This window comes from Colius striatus, chromosome 6 (assembly GCF_028858725.1).
Source record: "Colius striatus isolate bColStr4 chromosome 6, bColStr4.1.hap1, whole genome shotgun sequence".
Taxonomy (NCBI): domain Eukaryota; kingdom Metazoa; phylum Chordata; class Aves; order Coliiformes; family Coliidae; genus Colius; species Colius striatus.
In genome coordinates, this window is record NC_084764.1 from 38,890,525 (window position 1) to 38,917,019 (window position 26,495).

The 26,495-nt window shown below is 43.8% G+C and overlaps 1 protein-coding gene across 3 annotated transcripts in view; it reads left to right on the forward strand.

Annotated features, from left to right (window-relative positions):
* The first annotated feature begins 1,662 nt into the window (after nt 1-1,662).
* SYT16 (synaptotagmin 16) overlaps nt 1,663-26,495 on the forward strand; it is a 67,620-nt gene continuing 42,787 nt past the window's right edge. The window contains exons 1-3 of one of the 3 annotated variants that reach the window (XM_061997913.1): nt 1,663-1,857; nt 2,101-2,248; nt 14,931-15,110. The gene's annotated coding sequence lies outside the window, so the exon portion shown is untranslated. Of the gene's footprint in view, nt 1,858-2,100; nt 2,249-13,970; nt 14,023-14,930; nt 15,111-26,495 lie in introns of all 3 variants that reach the window. The other 2 variants (XM_061997914.1, XM_061997915.1) reach the window with 2 other exon arrangements.

Here is a 26,495-nt window from a genome sequence, read left to right on the forward strand (position 1 = left end):
AGTGGCCTTTGCCCATCCTGCACCTTTTGCCTGCAGCCATAGCACAGCCCAGCGAACCACACAACCTTTTCAGGTGCTGGACCCGTGGGGAATCTGGTGTGGCAAGACTCAAGGGGTTTGCTCAGTAAGGACTTCTCCACTCCCTCTTGAGCTCTTTCTAAGTAGCTTTTATTTTGAAGATGCTAGTCTGGACTACACTTCAGGGATCTGCCAGGCAGCAGCTTCTACAAACAAAACCAAAATGCCTTTTTCTGGGGTGAGCAGGGAGCACGGAGGGAGGGAGGGAAGGAAGAGTTGCATTAGGAACACCTGCAGAAAATTGCTTCAGGGAACAGTTTACCTTAGAGAAGCAAGATACTGCTGATAGCTGATTAGAGCCAGCCTACAAATTGCTGCAGGCAAGGGGCCAGAAGTCCTTTTGCTTGTGAGCAGCCAGGTTTGCAAGCTCACCGGGAGTGTACTTACTCCCTTCCTTCCCCCAATTTTCTATCCACCTTTTTCATGCTCTCTCATGTTTTAAGCATTGTGAGTAGCTGGGTTCAGATATGTGATTTTACTTTGCAGCCTTTCCAAGCTGTTTTTGAGAAGGACCAGGTACTCTAGAAGCTGGAAACAAAACTTTGCACTAATAAATTGCTGGAAAGAGCTCCAGCTTCACTGCAAAGAGACTTTTTGCAGGCAGAGACAGGGGGAATGGGTTTGTCCTGAACACTGGGGGAAAATAGCCCTTCTTCTACTGGGAATCAAATCTGTATCCAAAATGCACCTTCAAAGCAGCATTTGTATGGATAGGATGTGATCTCACAGTATCATAGAGCCTTCCTTAAAATATACAGTAAAGCTGGGAGAAAAAGAGGAGAAAAACCCCAACCTTGGAGCTGAAGTCTGTTCTCTACTTTAGCTTGTTTTTTCTCAATGAAGTGCCATTTTATAGTCTGCAAAGTGAAATCTCCAACTGTTCATGGGTGTGTAACATCTCTGTGACCTGGTGTGCATGAGGATTGGTGTTGTACATACACCTTTTGCTCTAAGACCGGTTTTCACCTCTGTGTATACAAACCCCATCAGCAAACACAGAGCTGCTGGCACAGCTTTGCTCTTCCATCCTGGGACCCCACAGTGATGGAGCCGAGTCCAGGTGGAGGTGGGCAGAGCTGTTCAGGGAGGTAAGACTGGCTGAGGCCAGGCAAGTGCAAGGGATGTGCTGCTCCCTGGAAAGGAAACAGTTTGTTTTAGGCTGAATGCCCACCATGATGCTTACTTTACTTTTTAACTACAGGATGGAAAAGGTACATTTCTAAAATAGATCAAAAATATTTATGTCCAGCATGTGAATTTAAGCCAAGAAATAAGTGATATCTCTGTGCAGGAGAGAAAAATCACTTATGTTTTCAGGATGAATGAAGCCAATTTGTCAGCAATATAACTGTTTGAATAAAGACCTAGTAGTGTTCATAAGGTGGGAGCAATAGGAAAGCTGCAGGTGAGGCAGCAGTTTTTAAACAAACCCTGTCAGAAGCAGTCTAGGCTGCTTTATCTCTCATTTCACTGGCTAGCATTCCTTTAGTAGCTGTCACATGTTTACCAACCAGTAGCCTTCCTTCTTCCTTGGGACATTAAATCAACAAGTACATACAGAGAAAAGTGTGAGAGCGTGAGCACTACTCCTGTTTTTGAAAATCAAGAGCGTGCTTCTCCTCAGCTTTGCTCAGCTTGTGTGAACACCACAGAACCTAAGGATTTAGCAACCTGTCCCAGGAACAAAGCTTTGAAATGTGTTGCTTGTGAGAAAAGTGTCATCGGGAAATTTCATTGCTGGTTTGATTTGTCTTGCTGCCTTTAAGTGAGTGTGGTTAGGTAAGTCTGACGTTTGGAATGATTTGTGGCTGTTTCTTGGTGAGAAGATAGCTTTCTTAGCTTGTTACTTTGGCAGTTTGAAAAACATATCCTGTGTTACCAACACTTTTTACTTTGGATTTGTATGGTTCTTTGGTTTTCATGAAATACAAAGCTCTTGGAAGTTGCAAGTAATGAAATGGAAGTTAGCCTCTTCTTCTCTTCTGTGCTTTGACATTGTGCTCTTTCCTGCTGTCATTTCAGACTTTACTGTGAAGCAGTAGGATGGCCGTAATTCCGGATCCATAACGAGTAACACAGCTGCAATGTATTTGCATTCCCATTTAGCTGAGGGCACATCTGATCCCCGTGCAAGGGGAGCTATGGATACTTGCAGGTATTTATGACTGAGGTAGGTTAAAAAAAAATGACCTAAATGTAGCATGGTGTCTGTGGGAGTAAACGACTGAAGAGATCCAAGTGAAGTAGTAAGTAGACTCAATAGGTTGGCTCGGTGTGTCTGAAAACATCCAAGGAACATGCTGCACTTTATTCTTGTTGCCCTTTATGTCAAGTGTTTTGCAGAATGTGTGTGTGGGTATTTGCTCAGGTGAAGCATCAGAACTGCATAAACCTTTGAAATACATGGAATGTATTTTAGTCTGTCTCCATTGCAGCTGATTTGGTTAATGATAGCCTCTATCTGCCTCCCCCCTTCTCTTCTCCTGGCTCTCCAGTTATCCCCGAGAACAGTCTGATGTCACAGCTTTTGCTTGAAAGCAGAAGGCAGATGCTTTGAAACTTGTTAACAGAAATGAATTCTCTGAGCCAGTGTTGTAGTTGCTTTCATCTGGAGGGGGGCCCTTCCCACAGATTTTGTAGTGCTGGGATCCTGCCCTGCGTGTTGCTTTTACAAAGGAATTGTGAAGCACGTCTTGCATCGTCATCATTTGTTTTCTCTGAGATCCCTCCTGCTCCTCATTAGACCAATGACAACTCTGCTTTTGATTCCCATGCTTTAGAATGTCGATACCCTGTAGAGACAGATATTTAGGGGATAAGTCCTGGGGTCCATCTTTGATTCTTTTTGACTGAACTGAGATATTAAGCAAGGCTGAGGAATGCCTGGAATACAAAGGAGGCATATCACAGGAAAGAATAAGGTGGGAAAGCACACGTAGGGAGCCAGCTGTTCTGGCCAGTAAAACTAGCTCTAGTTGTGTCTTATACCTGTGGGACTTGACCACCTTTCCCTTGTCACAGAGCACTTGGTTAGCTGAGCAATGACTTTAGTTCCCTCTCTTTTTTCTCCATGTAGCCCTGGAACAACTGGCTTGTTGTACTGGTGTGGAGAGAGAAATGTTCCCGTTGACGTGGTAGAAGGTGACAGTACTTGCTAAGCTCTTCACTTTATTAAATACACAACTCCGGAAACCACTGACATTTTTTTCCCCCAAGCATTTGTTTTAATGGTTTTTGTTTTTGTTAGAACATATTTTCCCAGGGCGTAGGTCACTTGGTCAATACCAGAGGCCTAGTAATCTCCTACAATGTGCTCTTTCTTTGAAACCACACCTTCCTTCATGAGCAAAGTTCTTCCGCTTCAGGGCTCCCTTTTAAATACCACTAATTCCTCTGTCCTCAAGAGCTGAAGCCTGAGCTTGGTAGTTAGCCTAGGTCCCAGGGAGCTTCATGGTGGGGCAAATGTCCTCCGTCCCAGGATAAAAAACTTCTAAGGGTCCCCTGTACCATTGTGGCAATACCATGAATTAATCTGTCAGCAAAATCGTATGTGGAATGAAACTCAGTGTAGGATCTGTGGCATTTAGGTTCAGAGAGTGGTGGGTTAGTGTCATCTGAAGTGCAGTAAAGAATGAGCCAGGAGGGAAGGGGGAGCCTGAATGACAGGATTGAGTCTGCTGTTCAAATGCCCCGATTCCCTTTGGCAATTGTGTGGAAAGGTCATAGTTGGAGTCATCTTAGTTGATGTAGCACTGAGGGTTGTTAAATGGTAATTGGTGGCTTTTCACAGATGAGAATCTCATCACCACCAAACAGAATTCCTTACCTTGGCAGCAGTGTGACTGTGAAAAACTTCTCTCCTGTCTTCTGTTCCTATCTCTTTTTGTGGCCCCTTGATTGTGCTAAATGCCAGAGTGACTGCCTGTTTTTGTGGCTCATCTTAAATTCAGGGGCTGGAAACCTTTAGTGGATCAGTAGAAAAGTTGATCTTGTCTTTAAAACAAACAAACAAACTGAATTACTGGTTGTGCTTTCAAGGCAAAATTAGCCACCAAAGCTACCCTTTTAGCATGACTAGTTAGAAGTTTGATGAAAGTCAGGAGGTTGAGGCATCACCTTTTTCTGTTGTAGCTGGTGACAGGACAAAGGGTAACGGGAAGAAGCTGGAACACAAAAAGTTCTATTTAAACATAAGGAAAAGATATTTCACTGTTGAGGTGAGGGAGCCCTGGCACAGGCTGCCCAGGGAAGGTGTGGAGGCTCCTTCTCTGGAGGTCTTCAAGACCTGCCTGGACACGTTCCTTTGTGACCTGATCTAGATGGACCTGCTTTGGTAGGAGGATTGGACTAGCTGATCTCTAAACTCCCTTCCAACCCCTACCACTCTATGATTTTGTGATTCTATGATAATGTATAAGTTTTAGAGTAAAGCAGGTGTCCTGCACTGCAGTTTGACAGCAGCCTGTGTTCTAGGAAGGTGGAGAGATACGTGGTTGTCCTACTTTTTGGTCAGCAGTTTGCCACTGCTGTTAATGGATGTGTTTAATGAGAGCTGAAAAAGGGACAGAATGGATTGACAAGACTCAAAACATGTAGCACTAGGCCTGTAGAGAATGTATGTTACCAATATTGGAAAATTCCTTTTTCTGTCAAAGGTCAGGTGTTGAGGCATGGACCCCATGAGGGTCCTGCTGCCTGCAGGCAGCTCTCAGCGGGCAGCCAATCCTCTCTGCAACCTGCCAGGCACATGCTGCTTGCAGGCGTGGAGCTGTGGTGCAGATAGCAGCACGTTGTGGCCTCCTCATCTCTGTCAGCAGCTGTCAAGAGAAGTCCATGGCCTACAAGGTGCCAACAAATAATGGGTCAGGCAGGAGCCAGGGCTGTGTCCAAAGGGTGTCCTGCTCTCTGCAGATGGGAAACCATCTAAGTATTAAGAGATTTGCTTTGATTAGCTGAAATCTCCTGTTGGCAGCACATTTCCAGTCCCTGGAGCAATGGAGATCAGACAGGTTGCCAAGGCAACGCACAGCCTTCTGTGAGAGGTTTACTGCTGCATCGTCCTTGGTCAATTGATGGAGTAGGGTTTATTTAGGTCTTGGGGAAAAAAAAGCTGCTGTCCAGCCTTTTGCAGTGGTGAGTCATCCTGCCTTGGGTCATATTGGTGGAATGAAGAACAAGGTTTTGTGGATGAGAAGAAAAAGTACATGAGAGCATAAAGATGCCAATTAGATTCCTCTTTGAAGAGATGAGAGCACTTCAGATTTGAGTGGAGACAACTTATTCTTTGTTATACCTCCAAATAAGAGAGAAGCAGTGACTGAGATTTCCCTTTCTTGTCCCTCTCCCAGTCCTCTCTCTCCCAACACTTGTTTTTTGTTTAGTAGAGGATTGTGTGCTCACTGGTGAATTCTTGACCTGTACCAAAGATCCTTACAGTTTGAAGGATCCAGTTTGACCTTCTATCACTGCTTTGCTTGTTGCTCTCTGTTGCCTTCTCTGTTGCAGAAGCCTTGATAAATTCAGCTTATATAAGTTTTCATTCATGACATTATTCCTCCCTTTGTGCTACCTGGGAGATGAAAAGCTCATCGTGTCACCACTGTGAGTGCCACTACAGCGATGGTCGTGTGCTGAAAGTCATCATGTCTGTCATTGCCAGTTCACTGATCTGGATTCAAAGTAAGGGGAATGTATTGAGACACGATCATCTCTCACTGTGGCTGTTCCCTGGTTTTACTGAGGTAACAGTTGCATTGAGCCAGTGCTCTGCACAGCTTTCTCTGGAATTTTGCAGGGAACCTGTTGCAGTGTTCTCAGATGCACAGTCAAGGAGGGAAATACCATTGTGTCGAGTGCAAGGCCTTGATTTGTTAAATTAATAAAGGTTTCTTTAATTCTGGCAGTGACAGGAAGAGATTATAGAATCATAGAATGGTAGGGGTTGGAAGGGACCTTTAGAGATCATCTAGTCCAACCCCCCTGCAGAAGCAGGGTCACCTAGATCAAGTCACATAGGAACATGTCCAAGTGGGTCTTGAAGACCTCCAAGGAAGGAGCCTCCACAACCCCTCTGGGCAGCCTGTGCCAGGGCTCTGTCACTCTCACAGTGAAATAGGTTTTTCTTATACGCTACAAGGCTAACAAGACCACAGCTGGTGAGTTGAAGGTGGTACATAGGAGACACCATCAGAGCCCTTTTTAATTTTCTCTTACTGTTGAGATACATGTGGGTTGTGCACAGCAGCAGATACCCTGTTAGTTCAGGAAGATATCATTGTACATGCAAGAACTATGAAACAGTCCCCATGTGCTTTAATGTGAGGAGTTGGATGGACATTTTCTGAACACGCAGGTGCTTCTGTTCTCTTATGAGTGTGTACCTCAGGGAAGGGAAGGAATTAAGAAGCCCAAAAGCCCAGACGCTGCTTGCTTAGAGACAAATTCTCACCTTCTCTGTCATAAAACTAAGGCACGACCTTTGTAGGCAGCAATTTCTATGTGAGAGGGGAAAAATTAAAAAGCATAGAGGAGCCTTTAAAAAGTCTTCATTGGCATCTTTACTTGTTTACCCTTTTTTGAGAGGATGGCAGTTGATAGATGTGTCACTGTGATGATGCATGGTTATCTTCTTTCCCTGTCTCAAAATACTCCATTAGTGATACCATGGCAACAAAGAAGTTGTCTTTAAGGAAAAGGGGAAGGAAAAAAAAGCGTGACTTCAGCGTTCAAGAGAAGTGTCAGACTGACAGCCCTAATCTTCCCTTTCCACCAGTACGGCAGTGGTGGTGTCAGCTATGACAAAATGTATCTGATTATGAACTCTGTGTTGTACTGTGACTGAAAACAAGCCTGTGACATGATCAAAGACAAACCTACTACAGCCTAAGAGCTGGCTGAGAATCCTCTGAGAAAACACACCCTTGTCGGACAACTAAATTCTCTTTAAATTAGAACTTTTTCTAGGAAACATGTAACCTTGAAAAAAATGGCCCTAGACCCAGGTTGTGCCCTTCTTCACAATGGAATTCATTCCTCTCTGAGCAGAGCATGGTGATAGTGAGAGCTGTCCCTTGCCACCCTGTTAGGTTTTCAGGACGTCAGACCATCAAAGGACACATGGTAAAGGCAAGTTTGAGTCTCCATCCTGCCTGGTTGCCTTTGAGTATAATTCTCATCTCTAACATGAGAGCCCTAAGCAGCAGGAGGTTGGCTTTTAGTGACTAGCTTCCTTCTCTCATTTGATTTAATCCAGATTGTATGGATAGTTATCACTACAGCATTTATTTTCCTTTCTTACATCTTAGGGGTGACAGCTTTGGCCACCAAGTTCGTCCCCTCACTGCTTTGTGTGGTGTCTGTTTTTGCAGTGGAATACAGTTTCAGCATGCAAAACTGAAAATTTGAGTGTAGCTCAGAGATTAGGGTGAGTTATAGAGATAGAGAGGAAATGACAGAGCAAAGAATTGAGTGTTAGGGGTTTTCACAGATTGTGGACTAGGAAAGTCGTTTTCTTCCTAGTTCTAGTTTTTCTTCATCAATCTAGAGGAGGATTGAGATAAACAGTTGTGAGGGCTGTGGTTTTCACTTTGTTTATCTCAGCTGTTGGTCCATCTTTGAGAACAATCCCGACAGAGACTGATGGTGGTACAGGAAGACCGAGGCCTGGATGGGTACCACAAGGTTCCTCGTGCTGTCCCCATTAAACCTGTTGGGCCCTTACACAGAGGGGACCAGCTTTTGGTTTGTCAATGGCAATTTAAGTGGTGTGCTGCTCAAATTCTCAGTCTCCCTGGCCTTGTTAACTTCAATGAACTTTAACCACTGTTTTAACCACTTTTCTAAGGCTTTGCTAAGATTAACAATTAGGCTCTGATTGACAGTCTCTGAATCACCCTTTTAGGTTACTTGAGTCACCTTATTAGAGGACACGCTTCTGTTCCCTTGTTTTATCCATATTTGTGTGCTCAAATGGAGGAACGAGGTGAGATCCAGGACTCTTTGGGACACAGAACATCAGGCATCATCATCTGCAAACACTGTGTACTTGCTCTTGACTTGAACTAGCACTCCACAGTTGTTTGAAATGCATCCAGCAAAACTAATACTTCATCTTTTCTAATTGGAAAATGCCTTTTGTGTAAGGCAGGATATTTCACAGAGCCGTATCTGCCTGGTTGCAAACATTGTCAGGAGCATTGCTCAAGGCCAGAGTGGGATTTCTGCTGCTGGGGAAACAGTGCTGTAGCAGAGTTGTAGATAGCAAGATGTAAACCTTTATAAGGTGGGAAATCTGGCCTCAGGAAAAACCTCTTGAACTTGGATCTCCTTGTTGCTGCCTTACGGCTCTCACAGGTGATCTGCTGGATGCTCTGATGTTTGCCCTCTCAGTGTTTATGTCTTGGTCATAATGTCACTATCTATAGCAGGTTCTCAGTGAAGTCCAGACTATGTCCTGAGAACTGAAGTCTGAGTCTGTCGTTTTAGAACCTCGGTGAGCTGGTTGAAAACAGCAGATCTACGAGTGCTGCCCCTACTGCTGTCCCCAAAAGGGCTGCACAGTGAGCCAAGCTCAGAGTAAAGGTTAGAGGACACCCTCCTCTAGTGCACCTGGGACCTGCTACTGGGGAAAGGAAAGTGTGGGTTTAAAGGGAAATCTATTTCAGGCCTTCCATTTCTTAGGTGAGTGCCCTTGCTTAATGCCTCTGTGTCCCCTGTTGTGCCTGATGTGCCTTTTCTTGAGCTCAGTGTTGCCAGTAGGTATCAGGCACCTCTACTGCATTGCATCCTTAAGAAGAATCAGGCTTTTGGGGAAGAAATGGCAGTCCTGTGGCTTTCATGTGGCCTGCAGTGACTGAGGAATTGCCTGGAGGCCCGCAGCTGCTACTGTGGTGTCCTCTCTAGGAAAGTGCTGTAGATGTTCTATTTGGGAGCCTCAGCCATGGGGTGAAAAGTGAAGTATTTCTAGACACTAAAGTGCCTGTGTAGATGAATGGGATTTTTTTCTTGATTGTTCTTTTGTGTCTAACTTCTACTGTTTTGGATTGTGTCTGTGCCATGGCTCCACTTCTGCAGAGCAGTTGTGTTAGCGTTCCCTCACTTCACATCATTGCTGGAGGGATAAACTCATTGAAGCCTGTAAGATGTTTGAGTACTGTGGCTTGTGCATCACAGAAGGAAGGGAGATGAAGTTGCTGTAGTGTCTCTGAGACATTTGAGATTGCATGTCATGGGCCATAAGGGCAACTTAAATCTTTAAAGGTGACTTGCAAATACATCATTATCAGCTATGAATGGACCCCTTCTTCTACTCTCTGGTCAGTCAAATTTTGCAGTCGAAGCTACTAGAAGTATAGTCAGAAGCAAAGTGCCCTTCAGTCTTTCATATTCTTTATAGAAATGTACTGGAGAACTTCCTCACTCTTGCTATCTGTAAGTTAGCACACAAAAATAAAGTGTGTGAAACAGCCTGGATGCAGGGCCAGTCCTCCTGCATCGTGTGGGAATTTCATCCTTCTGCTACAGTGCTGAATGTGGTCTGATTGTGTTTCTGATAATGTATTTGTGGATCACCTTGAGGAGAAGAGGAGGAGTTATACAACTGTTCCCTCACAGTGCTGTTAGGAAGGGTCGGGCTTTGTCTCCTTTGAAATAGATATCAGGAGAAAGCTGCAATCCTGTGAAAACACACATTTATTTCTGAAGTGTTTGTGTATTTTGTGTGTGGTGCACATGAATAGAATTGCCACCTGTCCGAGGCTGATAAGGATGATCTGGGGAGCAGTGGTCATGCACTCCTTATTCTAGCAGTTCGCTGTGGGAAGAATCTGCACCTTCCAAGCTTCCCTTGGTCTGAATTTATGAAATGCTGCATGCAGTGAGTAGCTTTAACCTTTGTGGCACTTTCTGAGCTTGCATAGATATGGATTCATTAGAGGTTTTGCTGTAAGGCAAACTGTGAGCTGCAGCTCAAGAAAACCCTTTCCCCTTTTCTGTCTTGTTCTCTCAGAAAGACCCATTAGTTATTTAATTCCTCAGCTTGTGAGTGTGCAAAATCACAAGATCCTGATACCTTATGTTTTCAACACTAAGTAGAGGAAGTGACTGAGAAACCTCCTTGGTGTTTCCATTGCACCCAGCAGGGAACTTGTCCTTGCAGTGGGGCTGCTGTCATCATTTCCCCCCACATAACTTTCCTTTGATGGTTGCTGAGCCTTGCTGAGCAGGAGGCTTGTTACAGACAGGCTCCTGTGCTCTGCTGTGCTGCGACACTGCTGATAGGGATGAGTATATGTAGGTATGCAAGTAGGTGGAAACTTTCTAATACATCATAATAGTAATAATAACAACGTGCACTTCTACTGCCTTGCAGCTTTCTCTAGAACTTCTGCCCACGCCATCAGCCTACTTGGTTCACAATGCAGTGTGCATGCTAGACAATTAGTGGTTGATAATGAAAAATGTCATGGGAACCAGCAGGAAAATCATAGCTTATTCCAAATATATAATGAAATGTAATTAGCATAGACAGTAAAACAGACAATTTATGGGTTTTTTATAATTAAAAAGTACCAGTAAACATTCCTTTTGCAGGAAGCTTGGTATCAAATGGAATTAAAGAGCTATTGTCTGGAATAGGAGTTCATGCAAAATTTAACCCTTGCAGAGCTGAATGCATCAAGGTTTTGTTAGTTGTAGATTCTTCAAGTGAATATATTTTGGCAGTTCTTGCATTCATTCTCCTGGTCCTGGTTTGTCTGGAGGGGTCAAGTCTGCTAGCAGAATTGCTGTGAAACCTCCTAGAAGCCAAATACCCAGCTGGATGCAAGGTGTGTCACAATGTGGCCAATACTTCCTTCCTGCTCTTTCAGACAATCTCCTGAAGTCATCTTGCAGTGTGGAGGTAGCTTTGAGGAAGAGGTTGGAGCACGAACAGCATAGTAATGCCTTGTGCTCTCCGTGTCCTCTGTCAGATGTCTTCTGTTGATCTTGCTTTCATCTCTGATCTCCTCCTTCTTAGTTTTGGGCCCTTCACACTGTGCCTGTTGCTTGTTCTTAAGCAGTGTATGCAAAGGAGTCTGTGCAGTTAAGCACACCCTCAACTTACCAGGAGCACAAACACTGTATTTTGGCTTGTGTTCTCACCTGGGGTAACCGAAAGTATGGATCCACTGTGGCATTGCTCAAAGGCATTAGTTTCTTAGTTTAATAACACAGAAGTAGGGGAGAGTCCTGGCTGAGTGGATGTGTCCTAAAGGATGTGCTGGACAGCTCCTTCTCTGGATTTGGGTGCCCAGAGTTTGAACCAACAGTTGAATGCCTCACTACATCTTCTCTTCTTGCCCTCAGGTGCAGTGTGTCATCTATTTCTGTAAAGCTGGACGTTTTACTTCTGTGAGAAACTCTGACATGCTCCAGCAATGCTGTAACTCAAGTGACATGTGTGTATTTCTGCTGCTCATCCTTCTCAACACCCTCCTGGCCCAGACATCCCACTGCAAGCCAGAACAGAGCTCTACTCCAAATCATTTTTATGATAGTTTCCCAGGCATAGCCTTGGCCTAGAGTTTCAAGTCTTCAGAGAAAGTCTTTCAGCTGAGGATTGGGAGGAGAACTAGGCCACATGGTGAGAACTGTGTGCAGCTGCAGCATGTTTTCCTCAATGGTGATGAAGGAGCTGAGTGCCAGGATACCTCCCAACGCAGAGGGATATGAGCTTCCAGCTGGAGTCAGGTGCACATAATATAATGTTTCTACCCACATATGTGAGACAGTGCTCAGGTGCAAAATCACAGCCCTCCCTCAGAGATGCTACATCACAAACCTCTAGTATCTGGCAGGGATAACATGAGGGAGAGAGGAGGAAACTTCTTCTAAAGGCTTTGGGACAGGATGCATGAGCTCCTTTGCCCTGTGCTGCAGAAGTCCCAGCCACTTCCTCACAGTTGGGCAGACCCTCTTTAGAAGGGGGATTCTGGGGCTTTCTGTGAGAGCCATCTGTGTAGGAGGTGTTAGTTCATGTCAGAGCTGTGGTGGCCCTTCTGAGACACCTTTCCTCTTTGCTTGGTGTCTAAGGTGAAGAGGGGTGCAGGGATCTCAGCCCTTGGTAGCTGGCTGATAGTGTTTGCTGTTCAAGATGTATGAGAAGTCTGTGCAGTCCCTTCCCACCCAAAACCTCTTCCTCTGTGTGGACATGGTTGTTGGTGTTCAGCTTTGAAAGCTTCCTCCTAGAAGTTGCTGCTGGACCTTTTGTGAACTCTGACTGGAGATGCCTTTTACATCTCTACCTCATGGAGTAGGGGAAGCTTGAAGGGTTGTCCCAGGTCCTATGCCACCATGCTACTACTTTCTTGTTTCTCCGTAGCTGACCAGGAAACAAGAGAAGATGGGCAATAGGGCTGTAGTGCCAGTCTGAGATCCTGTAGAGCAAGTGAATATCAGCTAGCAATATGTAATCAAAATTTTTTTCAGGATGCCTGATCTAGTCAAGGATCTGCTTCATTCTCTGGGATTTTATGAGGTACCATGCAGGTGTGTTAGAGAAAGAGGCACTTTGAGGGTTTCTGCCGCTCCATGTAGCGTGGCATATTTGTGTTTTAAAATATTACTGGCTTGCTTGTGCTCTGAGAAAGGGAAGCCCTGGCACCTCCTTGGACTCAGAGCTGAGATTTTGTAAAAGGACTTAAAAAATAGTAACAGTGGTATGCTTGCTACCCCTCTACATCACACCCTCTGCATTGAAAACACTCACATAGAGCCTTCAAAACATGATGGTTTGGCATATACCTGCTCCAACTTCACAAACACACACATGCATGTGAGCCTGTGAACTCACACACACACACACACACTTATGTGCTGAGACGTGGTGATCCCAAGTGGTTTATATGTAGGATAGAGCATCATCCTTCTTCCTACCTATACTGAGCTCAAGAATAGGAGTTGTCAGTGATGAGAGCCAGCCAGGCTGACATCTATATTCTGAGGTTGTGGATACTTTGATTTATACTCAGCTCCTTTGATTTATACTTGGCTCCAGCAGCCACTTAATGGTGACTTCAGCAGCTGAAAATAGCCAGAGTAGATGTATCACTCAGCCACTCTCACATCCCTAGCCTTGCTCCCTTGGTTGAGGTATAAGGGGAGGTTAGGGCATGTATATTCCTACCAAACTATCCAGTGAAGATATGGCACCAAATTTCAGTACTGGCAGGGAGACTCACTGTCTTCATGGACAGCTGCTTAGTGTTGGTGGGGTACAAGGTGGGCCCAGAAGTAATCACCAGAGAAGTGACTTTGCCCACGTAGGGAGAGGGCAATGGAAATGTAGACTTGATCTTGTTGTCATTTAAGGTGCTGTAATTCAGTGTATATTTCTGTTCTTTCCTTAGACTGGAGTGAGCAAGGTCAGAGCCACCTCCAGAGTTTGTGTAACCCATATTCCTCTGGGTTCAGTCCCACACACTTGTCTGTTTTGCATGTGGATTGCTGCTATGCATGGTTGATTTTTGTTTCCAATTTGGCAAGTTAGTTTGTATTAATTTAGGGGGTTTTTTAATCTGCTGGATTGTAGTCCTACTGTGAACTATCAAGGCTGTAACTGGAGACAGTGTAGCTCTTCTAGCCTAAGTCTTTGCTGAGTCAAGTCTTGTAAACTCCCAGTGGGATGTTTCACAGGCAGGGCTGGCTCTGTTTACATCCTTTCCTCCTGCTCATCTCATCTGTGAGCTGCAGCTTTGCAATCACAGGCATCCCTGGTGTGCCACTGATGTTGCTAATGTTTCAATTTTTATGGCATCTTTGACTTGAATTGAGCAACTGAACTTCACCCCTTCCTGGTGAAAAAATTACCAGAATAACAAGCCTTTTTTAAGTTGGTTTTTATTTTTTTTCAGATGGCACTTACCCTTTTTGACGTGTGTGCCCTTGCCATCCACATCAGATGATGTATGTAATGTTTGTCCCTTGTTTTGGCATTTTGATATGTGTGAGAGAGGTGAAATGACTTTAAAAGCTTTTTGCTGGCGCCTGCGGTTTCTTGCAGACCCGGTGGTACATGCAGAACGTGATAAATTGAAATAAGACTCTTTCTCCACAGTTTGACATAGGGATGTTGACATATAGGATTAGGTCATCAGCCGATGCAAAATCACTGTGCTTGTTGAATGTGGCCAAACTTGACACCAAGGGAGCTAAACTGAATTACCTGAGCTGGAAGTTTTGCAGCCAAGAATGGTAATTAGGTAGTAGAGTAATGGACTGCTTACTTAAGGGTAAAGTAACATTTGCATGAGGCCATAGGCTGTCTGTTAACCTGGTTCTTAGTAAAATTAATGAAGTCAGTGAGTACCATTGTGGTATAATCTGATGGTATTCAATATAATGCAGAAATTGCAGAGGAGATTTTGGGGCCTTTCACCCCTGAGCTAATCATCCCCACAGCCTCCCCTGAGCATGTGCTGCAGAAGCTGTGTGCACAAATGGTTTATGACCAACAGCCCTTTCCTGGCTGGATCCCTGTTGCAGTATAGATTGAGAGTGTCTCGGAGCTGGTGGGATTCTCCATTGATACAAAAGTTAATTAAAATCAGTTAGAGGCTTTCCTGTGTTGGAGGTCACACGTGACAGAAATGAAGACCTTAACTGGAACCAAGTTTTGTGTGAAGTACATGCTGTTGTTGATGTCCTCATTAGACTGGCACAATGTAGATGACCAACTTCTGAATTTCATTGCTGTTGCTGATGAGGAGAGAATGGAGAAGCAGAGCCATGGAGAAGATGTGGTTAAACCACTTTTTTTTTGGGTCGTTTTCCCTGCTTGAGCTGATATTTTCTTTCTGACTTTTTGTTCCTAGTTACTTCTGAGGCTGCTGGGTTTTTGTCTGCAGTTGGAGCCTTCATTATCTTCCCTTCAGTCCTCTTCCACTTCATCAACAAGAAGCTCTGCTTTGTTAAGAGAAGTGGGCTCCCATGCCTGGAACAACAAGGGAGAAGAAAACACTACAAAGACAAGGCCAGAGTTCATGAGGGCCTTGGTAAGTATCACAGTATTACACTGCCTTTGATGTACAGAATCTTTGTGAGGCTTTGATTGCTGGGAGGACCGAGATAGACCTATTTGCTGTGTCTCAGGTTGTTTCTGTGGAAAACAGCAGGGTTTTGGATAGAATATAGTAACTGCCAAAACTTGATCAAATGGATACGCAATTGCTACCATGCTCCCATTATCTTTGTTGTCTGGAGTAATCTCTTGAAAAATGGAGAGCAACACTGGGGAAAAAGCACACTCCCTGCTCTCTGTCTGTTGTGGGAGTGTTTTGTTAATCCAGTGAAGAGCAAAATGTGAGCAATTCTGAGTAATGACCCAGCCTTTCCACTCACGAAGGATACGCCTGTCGTGGAGTTCTTGTAGTAGCTATTACACCTCCTTTCATGTGTTTGTTCTTGCCTGGAAACATTGTGTTTTGGGTAAACCTATGACTGCTGGAGTCCAAATAACTGGGAATTTTACTGTGTTAAAAAAACTCCCAACATTTTAGTGTTTCTCAGCTATCAACAATGCATCCGTTCTGGTAATGGTGTTAACTGAGAATGTGGTCATCTCATCATAAATTTGTTTGTAAATTTGCATAATAATTGAAATAATGAGCCAAGATGAGGCCTCAGAAGCCTCCCAATCTGCTTCTCAGCAGTCCATTCTTAAAGCTACTTAGGGCACAATCACAAAGCATGGAGCCAATGGAGACTTTTTTGTTGTACGTTTTGCCTTGTACCCTGAGTTAAGCACAGCTGATGCAAAGGACATTATCTGGTCATACTTTAAGAGTCTAGGATTTGTGTACAGACCAAGGCTTGGGTACCAGCTGGGATGGGAAATCAGTGGGACTGACTGCTTCTTGTGATATACATTAGTGAGCCAGGGAAAGGCACCAGTAATAAACTAAGCATGAGCCAGCAATGTGCCCTCGTGGCCAAGAAGGCCAATGGCATCCTGAAATGCATCAAGAAGAGCATGGGCAGCAGGTTGAGGGAGGTTCTCCTCCCCCTCTGCTCTGCCCTGATGAGGCTTCATCTGGAGTCTTGTGTCCAGTTCTGGGCTTCCCAGCTCAAGAGGGACAGAGAACTGCTGGAGGGAGTCCAGCACATGGCCACCAAGATGATCAGGGGACTGGAGCATCTTCCTTATGAGGAAAGGCTGCGGGAACTGGGGCTGTTTAGTCTGGAGATCTCATTAATATTTACAAATATCTAAATGGTGGGTGTCAGGTGGTTGGGGCATCACTTTTTTCTATGGTATCTAGCAACAGGACAAGGGGTGATGGGATGAAGCTGGAACACAAAAAATTCCATTTAAACATAACAAAAAACTATTTCACTGTGAGGTGAGGGAGCCCTGGCACAGGCTGCCCAGGGAGGGTGTGGAGGCCCCTTCTCTGGAGGTCTTCCAGATCCACCTGGACACGTTCCTATGCGACCTGATCTAGGTGTGACCTGCTTCTGCAAGGGAGTTGGACTAGATGATGTCTAAAGGTCCCTTCCAAACACTACCATTCTATGATTCTATGATGACCAACAAGTTACAAGTACAAATACTTGAAATGATATCCACCATGCCCCCCAACTCCCCCCCTCCCCAAACATCCTGACTTTTATGTTTCTAAATAAAGACTATGGATTTTTTTTTAATAAGTTTCCTTCATCAATATTATTTTAAGTCTTTTTTCTCTTTGCCTCCCATCAAGTGGTGTAAAAATGTGGCTTTTATTTCAGTTTTTAAGCTGACACATCTCCCAGGAGTGTGTGGGTGTTGACATTCTATGGATCTGTCACAGGCTAGCATGTAAACATGTATTTGCAATGCTTTTTAAAATGTGAATTATTAATAAACAGGGTGGCTTGCTTTTTTTTGTGTTTTGTTCCTTCCAAATTTTGAAGGACAAAAAATTGCTTCCCAGCTGACACGCTCCATGGCAATTTTCATTTCAGACTAAATCTTATGTGTCTGAATAATAAGCTTTGGAAAACATGGGTTTATAATGGAAACACTAATTCAACTTTAACTACAGCTGTGCCATACAAGCAAAATACCACACACATTAATGAGGTGCTAAATCTGATACGGCAGAGGAATGTGTTGTAATCATTAATTACAATGGAAGCTTAAAGTTGGAGCCTGCTTTTTCTGTTCAGACAGAATCAGCTTGGCAAGTTGGAGCTAAGAGCTATTTAAAAATATCACCTCTATATTTAGTTTAAGTTTCACCGTAGCATTTTGGTACTTTTAAGGCCAATATGGTACATGTGTGTAGGAAATGCTAATGCTTTTAAAGGACAGCAGCATGAGAGAATAGATTAAACCCTGGGCTAACATAGCATGTCATATGGTGAATGTAGAAACCTGGAGCCTGAGCTTGGGCTGGGAAGCCAGGAAAGGCTGTTTCTAGCATGGCAGTTGCCTGGTGAGGGAGCTCTCCCAAGAGGAGTGTTGACAAGCAAGAGTTTGTTTCAAATTCAGAATCGTACTTTGTTGGGTAGAAGGGAGCAGAGTGGGAGTGTTTGTAACGTGTAATTCAGTAGTTAGCATTCACTTTTCCTCTTCTCAACTTCTTCTGGTGAGCAGATCCTGATTCTAAAGACTCTGCTGTTTGTTAACATGTAACACACTGATGATTATTTTTCCCATTTTTAAGCTCTCAGATTGGCGAAACCTTTCTGCTTCTCCACATCTGGAATTAAGAATGGTTAGAACATATCTCTCTGGTATGACTACCATCTTTATAACTATCTAAATAGGAGAGAATGGCATGATTATAACATCTGTAATAAGATGAACCCCAACTTGCAGCAGCATAAGTAAATGAAAGCCTGTAACCTGAGAAGGTTTGTACGGCTTCAGATTCTCTTGTCCTTGGATCTAGTCAAGTTTTGAGTTATATACTGAGAAAAAAAGAGAGTTGGTATAGAAACATAAGCAAATCTGTGCACTTTGCAGGTGCACAGGTTGACATTCAAAAGATGCACTGTAAAGTGTCAGCCTCATTTTTGTTGTTGTTGTCTTTGCTTTTCTGCACAGAGCCTGACCTCTGGATGAGCCAGGTGACAAAACAAAATAGGTGGTTCCATCATCTTGGCTCTAGGATACATCTGGCTGGTTTTTTCCTGATTTCATTTTAATTGCACAGTTTGTGTCTTTATGAAGGGAACAGGATAAGGGAGAGATCTTTGTGAAAATGAATAATTATTTTAAACCTTTTAGAAGACTCCAGGACAAAGCCTCTTAATTACTAGGACACAATGGATAATGTTTTTGATGCTTGAGTCTTTTGTGGATCCTATTTGTGACTCCTTCGTTAACCTTAGTGATGACCCCATCTCTTGAGCAAGGATGTGCTGCCCTGATTACCTCTCATTCAGCTGCAGGAGTCCATTCACTGCGGAGGTTGGAGCTCATCTGGACACGACCAGCCTGTAGTTAGGATGGACTTAACACTGCAAGGAAGAGTTCAGAGCAGGCTGCATAGCATCCCCCTGTACAAGGAAGGAGGACTTTCTCTTGAACAGAGGCCTGACAGATGTCAGTGGGGTCTCGTGTGAAACTGTTTGATGTTGTGATGGTTTGGTGTCCCTTCCTGTACTGTGAATTTCAGAACCAAGAGGTGGTGGTGGTGTTCTTACATACAGTGTTTATAGTATTGCTGAACCCTTGGCTTCAAAAGTTCATGAGTGAAATAAACTTCACAGAGCATATGACGGTGCTGGGCAAGCCCTTGTCTAAAGAGCTGTATGAAACAGTGTGCTTCAGACTCTAAAAAGAAAAGGGCCCTCATTGTTCTGTACTGTATTATTTTTATATTGATGTGAATGAGACCAGGAAAGAAATTGTACTTTCCTGACTGTACTTCATACAAAAGTATTCCAGTCTTGCCTTACCTTGAACACTTGTGATGTTAAGGATGCACTCCTGATATGTGAAATCAGCTTAAACGTCATGAGGTTTGAAGAAACATTTCTTTCTTTTCCATTTTTTCCCTTCTATCTTATCCACCTCAAGAGCACTTTCAGTTCATGTTCTCAAGCTGTTCTGCGCAGCCACCGGGGCTAGCAGCACACTTAAAAGGAATAAACAGAGATGCAGTTCTTATATAAACCACTCATCTCATGTATCTGAGACTTTAAGGAAAGCATCAACAACTATAACACTCAACAAAGGCAGAAGTGTTAGCAGGGCTGCCTGCACATTGACCTTGCTTCGTTGGTGCAGCCCTGGGCCCAGTCAGGCACAGGGGATCTGTCCCGTGCAGCATGTGGGACTGTCATATGCTTAGCCAGAGGCTTAGCTGCATGTTTAGAAACAAGTGCTGTGGGTAAGTGTGACAATACCAGTCTGGTGTGTGCAGGAGACTGGCTTCTTCCAACAGCATGGGAAGTCATGGGAAGCCCAAGAATGTCCTTCTCCAAAGAAGTTTGTGGTTAGTCTTTGTAATCTAGATGCTGAGTGCCTAGTGGCTCTATTGTCCTTGGCAAGGTGCAGATGGGAAATGAGTCTGGCGTTGTTCATGTCTCCTAGTTAAGGTACATAGCTGAGGGTGGGAGGTTCCTCCATTAGCCAGTTGCAGGAGAGGAGCTCTTGAAAGGGAAGTTTCTCGGTGCTCAAAGGAAGCTGCTCTTCTAAATTTCCTTTTCTCTGAATTGTTTCCATAGAGGCTTAGCAGGAAGAGTGGCTAGATGTGGGACAGTGTGGCTATTGCCACACTGCCCTAGATGTTAGAGTCTGGTTTGTAACAAGGCTGAATTAAATGAAGAAGAGTAGCTGAGGAAGCACTTCCTAAGTTGAGAGGGCAACTGCCTGCTCAGATCTGCATCTCTGAATTATTTCAAATCCTTTGAAACTAGGTCTGATTTTCCCAGTGGCCTCTCAGCCTGCCAGCACATCTGTCTGGACTGGTGGTTGGCAGAAGTGAAAGGAGATGGGAGCTATGGACCTGGGCACATGTGCACACAAAGGTGGATAACCAGGAATGGATAATCACCACTGCATTTGCCACTCAGGGCTGTGGTTCCCACACAGCACTGTCTGCACTGCTCGATGGTGGTCTGTACAGAGCAATTTAAATAGGCTCTGTAACAGTGGAGCCTGTGTGGGGGAAGAAGGAGTAACAGTAACTGGGCGACTCCTCAAAATGTTTCTAAAATCTCTTCATTGTGTTAAACAGCTAGACATACTCTCCCACTGCTAATTCCCATGCGAGTAATTGCTCTGATTGACCCTGGCTTGTTCAGTTGCTGCAGACTGGGTAGCATGATTGCAGGCGGGGTGGAGTCTCGGTCTATTGGGTCTGCTCTACGCAACAGCTTGACAGCACAGGTGGGTGGGTTCGAGTAGTGGTGTAAATTGGTGTTTCTCCAGCCTTTTGAACTTGTGATTTCCTTTTGGCTCTTCTGTCTTCATGCAAGCTGACGAATGACAGCAGCTCAATTACAGAATGTGCTGTAATTTCTGACTGCAGCTTTCTTCTTTCATTCCCCTAATCCAGTAATTACAGATGTTTCTCACTCCTTTACCTTGAAAGAGCACAGTTGCTGCTACTGACACCACTTTTCTAATACTCCCAAGGTCTGTGACTTACTTTATGCCCTTTTCATAACCCTCAATTTGAGAAGTATAAATAATCCAGGTTATTCATTGTTGCTTTTTGTACTGCCACTTGGCACAGAACTGTTGGGTTTTTATGTCTATGGCGGCAAGTGGCTCTTTAAACGCCAAGGACTTAGTTTTGATTTGGAGGATGTGACTGGAGGATGTCACTGGCAGTGACTCTGGGATTAACACCAGAGCCAAGATAGAATCTGGCTCTCTGGTGTATCCAGGCCAAACGTTATGGTCAAGACAGGTGTTTCCATTTTCTCCTTTCTGCAAATTCCCTCAAGCTTTGCATTAATATTTTGACACCAGTGGTATCTATCTGTGCAGTCACACATTCCCTGTCCTGTGAACGCACTGGAGTTGAGTGAAACAAACACTTCTGAGTCCAGGAGGTTTCACAGTCTAAACAAAACCAGAGGTGTTCAGTGTAGGACATCACCATCAGCTCCTCAGGCCTGTTCCTGATGGAGCTCCTGAACGTGATATTTTGATGCTGATCTTCCAGGAGTATATTTTTGCCTGAATTTGTCACCATATTCTCTACATGGTGGAGACACCTGGGTTCTTTTAAAAAGACTCCACAGTTTTGAATGATTAATGTCACATTTGCATAATTCCTTTTTTCTTCTATCTCTTTCCTCCTCTCCTCACCCCACTGAAACTGTGAGAGCACGCAACAAAGGAATGAGAAGAAAGGAGATGCCATGGGGCTAAATACCCTGTTCAAAACCATTTCTGTCATTTGGGTATCAATTTTTACAACTAACTTGGCACAGCATCACTAGTACCAAGCTGCCTGCAAAGAAATGAGATGATTTGGGAGTGAGGAGTAAGTCTGCAGGCTTCCTCTGCGTAGGCTAAACCCCGTGCAGCGGGGTGCGTTGCTGTCTGTCTGATCTCATCTTTGTTTTCACTTTGCCCTTTTGGGGCTTGCAGGACCATTGTGTTGCAGCAGTGGGTTTATTGCCCTGTTGATTTGTAACCCGTGAGTGTTTGCAATGAGACGTGTGTAATTTATTGGCATAAACCATTAGCTCTTCGTTGAATGCCCTGGAGTTTCTGAATCACCAGCTGAAAACTGTTATTACAGAGCACATAATCACTTGGAAATTGGCTCTGTCTTCTCTTTTTGGGTTTTTTTGGTTTGGTTTTTTTTTTTTTTGCATTAAATTGAGCTACACTTTTATAGCACTTTTATAGCACTTAGGCCAAAAAGGTACCAAGATGTTCTGTATTTCTGTTTTGTTTTTCCTTAGGGAAGCTTGGTCAGCAGTGGTGCTCACAGTTGATGTGAAATCTTGGGCACTCTCTGTGAGCTTTCTTTATAATGCTTCTGCAAGAGGCTGGTTTTGGCACTGTGACAGTTTTAACTGGAAATACAGTTTGGTCATAGCAATGTTTGGTTATCCTTCACTGTCAGGATCGAAGGACTTTGAGAGAATCTTGTTAAACCTGATTCTGGCAACTACATAAGGGGTGAAGAGCCTGGATTGTTCTCAGAACAAGGATGGAGGTTTTTTTGGCCCAGTGCTGCAGCTGCCTGCCTTCAACAGAGCACATTTCTAATCTCCTCTCTGCTACTTTACAGGTGTGTTAATTGGGCTCCAGTCTAAAAGGATGATCAGGCTCATTAGAGTTTCCAATAGTTTAAAAAGTGTTATTAAATCCCCTTGCCCCTCCAAGTTTTCCTTACTTCTTCCTTTTGTTAACAGCAAAATGGCCTTGCTTTTTTGAACAGACCTTTGATGTTTTGGGCATCAGCTTAGATTCACACCTGTTTTTCAGGCCTTTCCTCCTAAGCTTGGAGCAGGGCTTCATGGTGGGTCTGTGACTCTGCTTTTCCTAAGTATGCCATGCATAAAGTACCTGTCTGTTTGTATGATCTGTGGCATGCCAGGTGGGCATGAGGAGCTGATGCTCTCTGTATGAGAACGGGAAATAAAAGTAAATCATTATCAGTGTCTTAATTAAAATTTGTGAGGAGTGTGGAAGGCAGGAATCGCGCCTCTGGTTACATGTAGTGTTTCTGTCTAAACCCAGCACAGTGCTGAGAGTTTTAGATGTGGGCAGATGGATTCAACAACTTACCCAAACAGCTAAAAGAGCTCCTTGGTACAATTTTCTTGTCCATGGGAAAGAAAGTGCATCTTTCTCAAACAGTGATGTGGCAAAGATGGGTTCTGACCTGTGGAAGTTGGGAGCTGGTTGGCTCCACATGGAATGGTACATTCCCAGGCGGGGAGCTGAGACTGTGGATTTCTTCCTCATCTAATGTTTCAGAAATAAGCACTTACTTGAAAGTCGATCAGTTATTATATGCTGGGACACTGTTTACACCTTGTGGTGTACAAGCCTCCCTACAAAAGAGGAGTTTGATAGAAAACTTTTGCAAGGGCCACACAAAAAGTGACTGAGGAAAGGAAAGTTTGTGCCTATGCTCTACAACAACTTGAATTAGGGAAATCATTGTAAGGAATGCACAATCTGATGGCATTTTCATTTGTTTGAGAGACCTGCATATCAAGAAGATTGAAAGACACTTTGCTAATATGACAAACCTCTGCATTGTGGTAGTGTTTGAAATTCTGCTAATAGGCTTCTTTTTTTAGCTGTACAGTAATTGCACCTCTCAATGGGAATGCTACTCAGAAATAATGATCCTATCAAGACAAGGGAATATAGATTGTAGTAAAGGTTATGATGGTTTTTTGTGAGAGGCTTAACATTGATCCTTTTAGCTATCTGATTTTCCAAGAGGAAAAAAAAACCCAGCAGCATTGAGTTAAGCAGGCGATTCAGTGTGAAAATTCTTGTGGGTAGTTTTAGAAGATGGAACTTGAAGTGAATTTGCTGAACTGGGTTTTTTTCCCCCTTCTCTCTTTTTTAATGAGTGCTTTTTAAAAAAAAATGAATTTTTCTTTCCCACACGTTTTAAATGCTCTTCTCAGTTCTTTTATGTATTTTTCCCTAATGGAAGTCAAAATTGGTAGAGAATTCAAAAGTAAAAGAAATCCGTTATGTCTAAAAAGGCCATGTTGTGAAATGTATCATAAACACCCTGTTAGAGCAGTGCCTGCTAATTAAGGGAGAGAGCTCCTGGGAAACAGCAAGCCTATAGCAGAGCTCATCCCCCTTTGATCCTCTGTTGACTTTGTAAAAACGTTGCCCGTCTAAACTTGTCTGTGGCTTGTTCTACATTTTATCCATCTGCTGCAAGACCAAAAATAAGCAATTTATAATTCAGTTGAACTCCAGTTGTTCAACATATCACTGATTGTTGAGTCTTTGTTAAGAGGGAGGGGATGGGAGGAAAAGCCAAGCAAAGGCTAAACAACATCAGGCACCCTGGAAACCCTGTAGGGTTGATGTAGGCACTGGATTGCCTGTTGTACAGGTGTGTTGCAGGTGTTCAGATTCTTTGGGTGAAATATACTTCAGTGTCTCTCCATTGTCTATAAACTTAAACTGTTATTTGGAGTTCTCTGTCTTTAATCCAGACAAATGTGTGGGTCTTGGGCAGAAGTGTGGATGAGTATGTATTTGTGTGCATAGCAAGATGATCGGGGCACCTACTTGGTGCATGGAAGATGCATGTTCAAGTGCTATCAGCCTCTTAGGCTGACTGGGTGACCACGTCCAAGCCTCTCGGGTGGCTGTAGATCACTGCTTTAATTCTGTGACTAAAGGAAAACCTTGCCTTGAAAAACTCCCTCTATCTTTAGGGTTGTGACGTCAACCTCCCTAATGTGGAGTCACTTGTGCAGGACCACAATCATAGAATAATAGAATGGTAGGGGTTGGAAGGGACCTTTAGAAATCATCCAGTCCAACCTCCCTGCTGATCTGGTCCACCTAGATCAGGTCACACAGGAATGCATCCAGGTAGGTTTTGAATACCTCCAGAGAAAGGAGACTCCACATCCTCCCTGGGCCAGGGCTCCCTCACCCACACTCTAAAAGAGTTATTTCTGTTTAAATGGAACTTTTTGTGTTCCAGTTTCATCCCATTACCCCTTGTCCTGTCACGAGATACAATAGAAAAAAGGGATGCCCCAATCTCCTGACACCTACCATTTAGATACTTGTAAATATTAATGAACTTCCCCCTCAGTCTTCTCCAGACTAAACAGCCCCAGTTCCCGCAGCCTTTCCTCATAAGGAGGATGCTCCATTCCCCTGATCATCTTGGTAGCCCTGCGCTGGACTCTCTCCAGCAATTCTCTTTCCCTCTTGAGCTGGGGAGCCCAGAACTGGACACAGGACTCCAGATGAGGCCTCACCAGGGCAGAGTAAAGGGGGAGGAGAACCTCCCTTGGCCTGCTGGACACTTCTTCTACAGTGTTTGCCTAAGCCGTGGTGCAGTCAGTCACAGCATCCGGGAGAAGTGGGATGGCTCTGTTGGCCCAGTTGGGTGTTAGCACTGAAATTTAATAACAAGCAGAGCTAATTAATCCCAGTGCAAATATCACAAGTCTATGTTCTGTTGATTTTTAGAACAGATCAGCGCTTCATTTTAGCACCCATATGTTTTATCTGCATTGGTTAGCGATCACTCCTGGATGCCTGCATCCCTCCAAGGGCTACTGCTGTCATGTGTCTTGCTGTGGAGACGACGGCAGAGCATTATGAAGCTTTCCTTTCATCAGAAATCAAAGCTTCATTTGCTATTGCTTCCAAGTAAATAACAGCTTAAAAATGTATCCAGTACTTACCCACTCAAGTTTATCTCCTTCCATGCCTGAGGGAATCTCACAGTAAAATGTACCATCTCCTCCCAGTGACTTCCGTGGTGCTGTGACTTACCAGTAACATATCTGCATTATGCTGAAAATGTGTTGTTTGGAGTGTGTAATTGCTTTAGTTTTATGAGAAAGTAAGAAAGCAAGCGAGGCTTTGCCAAGGACAGGGTTGGAAAGAAGAGAGTTGATGAAGAGAACAGTTCACCTGGGAGGTTAAGCCATGACATCGTCTGTTCCTTGCCAGAGATTTAAAGTGTGATGGAGAGTGTTACCTGGGTCCCAGCAGCTGAGCCAGAGGCCAGTGGCTGACAGGTGGGTACTGGAACAGTGTGTTTCCCTAGCTCAGGGAGGTTATAACAGCCATCAGCTTTTCAGATGGCTTCAGTAACCTACGTTCATTTACTGCCCTTGTTAGGACTGTAATTCTTAGTACATCCTGAAGCTGATAATAAACTTGTTGGAAGTGTCTGCGGTGTAAGTCAACGTTGCTGAGCAAAATTACTCAGCGCAGATGTTTCAAGAGGTAAAGACCTCTTAAGTCACTGATCTCATCTGTAAAAAAGCTGCTTGCCAAGCACGGTGGGATCTCCTTAGGCCATGCTGCATTTAAAAATCCAAAACATTGGGATTCCCACTACATTTCTGTGGAGACCATTTCATAAGGTAATGAACACTGCTGGTGAGCTTATTTTCCTACCACTTATGCTGTATTTGCCCTTTTATAGTGTGATTGCTCCCAGAACTCTAAATTCAGCAAGAGATAAGTATTAATTTTTGAAGTTTCTTTTTGCTTCATTTTAGTTGTCTTTTAGCTTATTTAATTCTTTCCTCCTAAACTCATCCTCCTATTTCTAGGTTTCTCCTTCTCAGAGTTCCTAAAAGAATATCTGTCTTGTGATACTGTGGGAAGATGTATATTGGGCAGAAAGTCATCTTATCTTTCTGCAAGTCATTTTATTTAGGGGTTAGATGAGTTTCAAGGAAATATCATATCAACATGATACCAATACTTTTGTTAACCTCCTTCTTTTCCCTAT